Here is a 6,659-nt window from a genome sequence, read left to right as displayed (position 1 = left end):
CCCTATTGCCATTGAGAGGCCGATCACCAAGAGGGGTATGGAGTATGCCAAGGAGCTTGGACGAGCACCGCCTCAGGAAGCAGTTCCACCTCCTCAGCAGGAGCAACCTAAGATGCCTCAGGGATATTATTTTTCTCCATGTGATTATTGGGATCATTTGACCACATCTATTGAGCAGCTGACATCATCAGTTGATCAGCTGAGGATAGAGTATCAGGACTACTCTGCCCTCTTTCGTCAGCTAGTGGAGGAACAGCAGAACCAAAAACGAGAGTTGGAGGAGCTGAGGCGATTGAGAGGATTTCCGGGAGGGAGCGGCCACCATGACTAAGGTGGTTGAGTTTCTTATCTGCTATTTCTTTTTTCTTCTATTTCTCAATATTATGTCTTATTTTTTGTTATCTGTTTGAAGCCTTTGCATGACTATTACTAGTATTCTATTATTTTTCTATGCTTAGTTAATTTAGTTGATCATTTATCTTTATTTTGAAAAATGTCTCATGTATTGCTCACTGAGCTTGAAAAATCAAAAGAAAAAGAAAAGAAGCAGTAAAACGCATGTGACTTGAGTTATATATTCTAAGTTGTTCTAGTTACTTTGATGTGGTGGTATTATTTATGAGTCTGAATGCATGAATTGAATAGTGCATAATTGATATTGAAGTTAAGAATGTTGATCCTTGGGGTACAGGAACTTAGAGAAATATTATGGATTCTCTAAATGCGTGAGAAATTGATCCTTGAAGCAAAGCAAATAGCAAAAAGAAAAAATAAAATAAAAAGCAAGGTCCAAGGCTTTGAGAATCAATGGTTAGGAAGGTCAAATATGATTAAAAGCTCAAAGATTTGTTTTCCTAACCATATGCTCGTGGTGTGAATGTGTCAAGTAACCCTTGAGACAAAGCACTAAGAGTCGAGACCAAGTGCAATTACAGAGTATGCCAAAGGCTCTGAGCACCATTGACTAGGAGAATAAGAAAAGGAAAAAAAAATTAAAACTCAAAGAGTTCCCTAGTTAAGTGCTTGTGGTATTTTTGTGTCAAGTAAACTTGAGACAAAATATTTAGAGTCACTGCTGAGCTCAAGGTGCAAAGTACCAAAGAAAAGATAAGGAAAAGTTGTGTTCAAGGATTAATCAGAGCTTAAAGAGGAAGAGAATCCATAATATCATCCGGGTTCTAGTTCTGAAAGGCATCAGCATTCCTAAGCTTCAAAGGATAGTGAGATGCCAAAACTATTCAAAATCACAGTGTCATTAACCCCACTCAGTCTTAGGTGATTTCTCTTCTCAATCCTATAGTGTTTTTAGTTGCTTGAGGACAAGCAACAATTCAAGTTTGGTGTTGTGATGCGTGAGCATCTTTTCTTTATTTTCTGTTTATTTTAAGTCAGAATTTAATTAGTTTTAATGAGTTTTAATCTTATTTTAGTTTTTGAAACCTCTTTGGATGTTACTTTGAGTTACTTTGGTGTTTTAATTATTTCAGATGAAGTTTGGATCGGTTTGGCAGAGTTTGTGTGCAAGAAAAGAGGAGAATATAGAAGCTGCCAACCTGGCACTAAACGCGGACCTGGGTGTTTAACGCCAGCAACCCAGAAACGCGTGGAAGCCCTCTGCGCATTGGGGAGCACCAGGAAGACAGAATCAAAGGAGGAGCTTCTACCCATTTGGCGTTTAGCGCCAATGATCCAGATCACACTTTTCAAATGGAGCATCTTTAGTTGGATTTAGCTTTTAATTATTATATCTTATTTTATTTTCGTTATTTTTATTAGCAAACAACATCTTTTAGCATTAGAATTTATTATTTTATTTTAGTTTCAAATCAAATTAGGTTAGATATAAAAGAGAAAAGATTCAGCCCTTCGGGGGGGATCTTCTCACTTACCCACTTTCACATTTTCTAAATCCTAGTTTTTTCTCTGAGTCATGAGCCACTAAACCTCCTTGGTTAAGGTTAGGAGCTCTGTTTATTTCTATGGATTAATACTATTATCATTCTATTTTAATTAATATATTGATTCAGTTTCAAGGATTACTTTCGTTCTTCATCTTATGAATCTGGGTATATCAGAAGAACAACCCTTGTTCTATATGAATTCTTGTGATTCTTGGAAAAGTTATCTCACTTGAATACTAGCTTGAAAGTAAGTTCCTCCTAAACTGCTAATTGCTTGGACTTAACGGGATATGTGATATATAATCCTCTTATATTTGGGTAATTAGGATTTTTGTAGCCAATAAACTAGAATTGAACCTAATGCTCTAATCTATATTAAGTGACCAAGGAATTAGCGGTTGATTAGGTTAGAGGAGACTAAATCACTAAGGAATTATGGTTTAGTTAATTATAGTTTGTCATGAAATGAATCTTGCATAATTGAAATAGTTAGTAAGAAAATGTAATCTGGAAGAATAAATAACTGTGAAACCTTAATTGTTTTCTCACATATATTTCACACAAATCCTACTGTTTGCTTTCTTACTCTCTGAATTTCTGTTTAATGTGATTTACAACTCTCAAAACACAACTTTCTCCTTGCCTGACTAAGTGAGTCATTCGACTATTGTTGCTCAGTCCATCAATCCTCGTGGGGTCGACCCTCACTCACCTGAGGTATTACTTGGTACGACCCAGTGCACTTACCGGTTAGTTTGTAGACTTTGAAATTCGCACCAGTTATCTGCCAAATCTGACACAAAATCTGGTGACACCTCGAATCAGTCTCTCGGTGTGCATCCTCGAGAGGAATTATATAAATCAAGGTTCCATTATCGCCACGGAGAGTGCCATCTCACCTCCTGGGGGTATAAACGTGTCAAAGCCACGGAGTGTGTCATCTCACCTTTCATCTGAGAGAAACCTTGAGTAAGTGGGATTTAACCACTGTCCTCACCATTTCAGTCATTCAGATCACAATCAATTAACATTAAGATCTTTAATCAATATATCACTCCTAGTGTATCCAATGCTTAATTATCAGGTATTTCAACTCGATACAGAGGTTAGAGAGATTCATAAATAGACTGGGAAGACTAAACAGACATAAATCAATATTTCAAAAAATTCTACACAGTCGTGCGTACGCATGCCTCATGCGTACGCACAGTTTTCAAATCATTTCAATTCAGGTTGCCCAATCGTGGGTATGCATGCCTAGTGTGTACGTGATGAGTCTATATTTTACGATATATTTTGGTTTGATTTAAGTGGATTTCATCACATAAATTCACATTTATTCATCTAAATAGCATGCTTTTGAGATTTCTCCGTAACTTGTGCTTGAAAGTGAAAATATGCTCTTTAGGCCTTTTTATTGCTAAATTTTATTCACTTTGATCCCATTTGGTGCCTTGATGTATTTGTCAGGTGATTTCAGGTTTTCAAGGCAAGTTTGGGTTGAAAAAGTGAAGAAAGAGCATCCAAAAGGGGAGAAATCATGAAAAAATGAGATTTAGAAGCTGCTGCAAAGATGCGTACGCACCGTGATGCGTGTGCACCGTGATGCGTGCGTACGCACAACGGTGACTTCGTGCAAGGATGCGTACGCACCAAATATCGTGTGTATGCACGATGGAATTCTACGCAACCGTGCGTACATACAGTAGGTCGTGCGTACGCACGCGTGCATATGCGTAGGTCATTAATTGCAAATTGCTGGGGGCGAATTCTGGGCCTCCAAAACCCAGTCCAACTCATTTTCTGAAGCTATTTAAGGCCAAAGTAAAAAGGAATGAAGGGGGCAATTAGGGTTAGTTTTTATGATATTTTTTCTTAGTTTCTAGAGAGAGAATCTCCCCCCTCTCTCTAGAATTAGGGTTCTTTAGTTTAATTTCTTGTAATTTCTACTTTTAATTCTTGTTTCTATTTACTTTTCATTGTCATTTATTGTTATTGCTTCTTGTTCTTCTTCATTTCTCTTGTCATTTCCTTTATTTTGCTATTTTTATGTTTTATGACACTCTTGTTACATTAATTTACAATTAATGCAAATTTATGTTTTATGCTCATTTATTGCTTTCCTTAGTTGTTGTTATGATTTCCTTGCTTTTGGTAGTTAGAATTTATTTTCATTGTATTTTAATATTATTTTTCTTTCATGCACACCAAGTGTTTGATAAAATGCTTGGCTTAGTTTTTACTTAGTTTTTCCTCACTCTTGGCTTGAAATTGTTGACTTTGGTGTCCCTTGAGTCATTGATGTCCATTCTTATTTGATACATTAGAGTAGTTAGTTGACTTGGTTTTCCTTGACTCTATGTGACCCCTTAGTGTTGACATAGGACTTAGGGATTGAAATTAACTATGCCTATTTGACTTATCTTCGATGTAATGTTGACTAAGTAGGATTAACTCTTCATAATCATCATGTGTTTGTGATCAATGACTAGGATAGGTAGCTTTAGCCTTCAATTACTTGCCAAGAGGTTTCTTGCTTTTGAAGTTTTACTGCTTTGACTTTTACTTGCTTTCATTTACTTTCTTGCCATTTCTTTTCCTTGGATTTAATTGCTTTGACTTTTATTGCTTTGATATTTAATTTCTTGCACGTTTAATTCCTTGGTTGAGAAATTGGATGTTTTGGTGGAATTGAGTTGTGGATGTCCATTCCGCATTGTGTGAGAATAGTTAATTGGTTTGGTTTTCATTGACGCTAGTCTTTCACTAAGTAATTAGTGAGTTGACTAGGACTTATGGATTGAGATCAATTATGGCTTTTTGACTAATTCTCAAGGAGGATTGATTTATTTGGATTGATTCCGCACAATTGTCATGTTTGTGGTCCACAACTAGGATAGGAAACCTAGATTACCCACTTCTTACCAAGAGTCCTTTAAGTGCTTTCTTTTCAATTCCTTGCACGCTTGCTTTAATTCATTGCTATTTACATTTCTTGCTTCCTTGCTTTCATTCCCAATTTCCCATGCTCTCCTTCATAGCCAATGACATTACATTTCATTGCAACTCCTAGGGAAGACGACCCGGGAGCTAAATACTCTCGGTTTATATTTTGTATTGGATTTAATATTTGATCTTGGGAATTAATTGTTGGTCTAGACTATACTTTCAACGATGGAATTCTATTTTGTAAAAATCTAGACTATACATTAGTTCTCTTATCAAATTTGGCGCCGTTGCCGGGGAGTTGCAATGGTGTATGTTTTTGACTATTGTAAATATGTGAATATGTGAATAGTTTCTTTTTTGGTTGATTGTACATATGTTGCTTGCTTATTTTTGGCTATTATAAATATATTAATATGTAAATAGCTCGCTTTTTGGTTGTCTTTGTTGATGGTTAGGATTGGGATCCCGAAGGACATTGGACATTGAAGCATTTGGTGGGAAAGTCAAGCACAAGCCACCATAGCAAGGGCTCTCCCAATTGTCTAAGTTAAAGACATTAAATAAAAGTGTTTGGTAACATTGTTCTAACTCTTCTCTTTTGTATATATTTTTCACTTATTTGGTTTTTGTTATGCTTGATTAGCTTAGGATTAGTTTAATTTTGAGTTAGTTATGTTAATTTTGGCTTGGATCATGAATTTATGGGTTCTTGCATGTTTTGGTGTTTGATTTGATTGAACTAAGGCTTGGTACCTTAGAATTTTGGAGAAAATTTTTTTTGCAAAACAGGGCATCTATGCGTACACACGTACTTGTGCGTGCGCACAAAACAGCTATTTTCTGCTTCCTGCGCGTGCGCACCGACCTGTCCGTACGCACACGCATGATTTTGCCCTCTATTCGTAGCGCCAGCACGCCTTGTGCGCGCGCGCTCCCCTGCTTTCTACGACCTGTGCATGCGCACCCACTCGTGTGTACGCACACATACCCTTTTTCGTGCTGTATGTGCGGCCGCACAGACGTGTGCGTCCGCACGCTAACTTGCAACCACTCTGGTGGGAGCGTTGGCACAGCCTGTGCGCGTGAACCCCTGCCCCTTCTCGCTTTTGTGCGTGCGCACGGACCTGTGTGCGCGCGCACACATGATTCAACCTAAAAAAAAGAGTCTTCTGTGCGTGCGCACAGGCTTGTGCGCACGCACAGGCTTGTGCGCACGCACACTCCTTAATTCATCTTCTGTTTGCAGCGCTCGCACTATGCTGTGCGCTCACACATCCTCCCTTATTTCACCTGGTGTGCGTACGCACGCCTTTGTTTTCTCTCACTTTACTTCTTCTCTTCTCTTCTCTCCACTTTTTCTCTTCTTCTCTCTTCCACCCCTCTCTTCTCTTGCTTTTGCCTTCTTTTCTACTTGTTTTACTTTGTTTTGTTTGCATTTTATTTTTATTTTGGTAATTATATTAGCCTTAGTTTAGTTGTTTGACAAATAAATAAGTTGCAAGTGTTTGTTTAACATTGATTGGGTTGCTTCTTGCTTGAACTTGGTTTCAAGTTTGACAAATATGTGCACTGAGCATTAAAAGCCTTGTTTAAATGCCTAGATGAATTGTGAGTTTAATTCATATGTTGTAGCTACCATATGCATTAAACTTTATCCTTGTTTGGCATCTTGAATTATGCACTTTTACTTTGGTGAATTGAATCGAAATTACTTGTTCATCTTGATTTCTATATCATATGGATCACATGTCCGGTACTTGTTTCTTTTTAATGCTTTGCAATTGTTTGAGTGACTTAACTTGATTGTTA

Source organism: Arachis hypogaea, chromosome 18, assembly GCF_003086295.3.
Source record: "Arachis hypogaea cultivar Tifrunner chromosome 18, arahy.Tifrunner.gnm2.J5K5, whole genome shotgun sequence".
In the NCBI taxonomy this organism is placed as follows: Eukaryota; Viridiplantae; Streptophyta; class Magnoliopsida; order Fabales; family Fabaceae; genus Arachis; species Arachis hypogaea.
Note: the sequence above shows the minus strand (reverse complement) of the source record.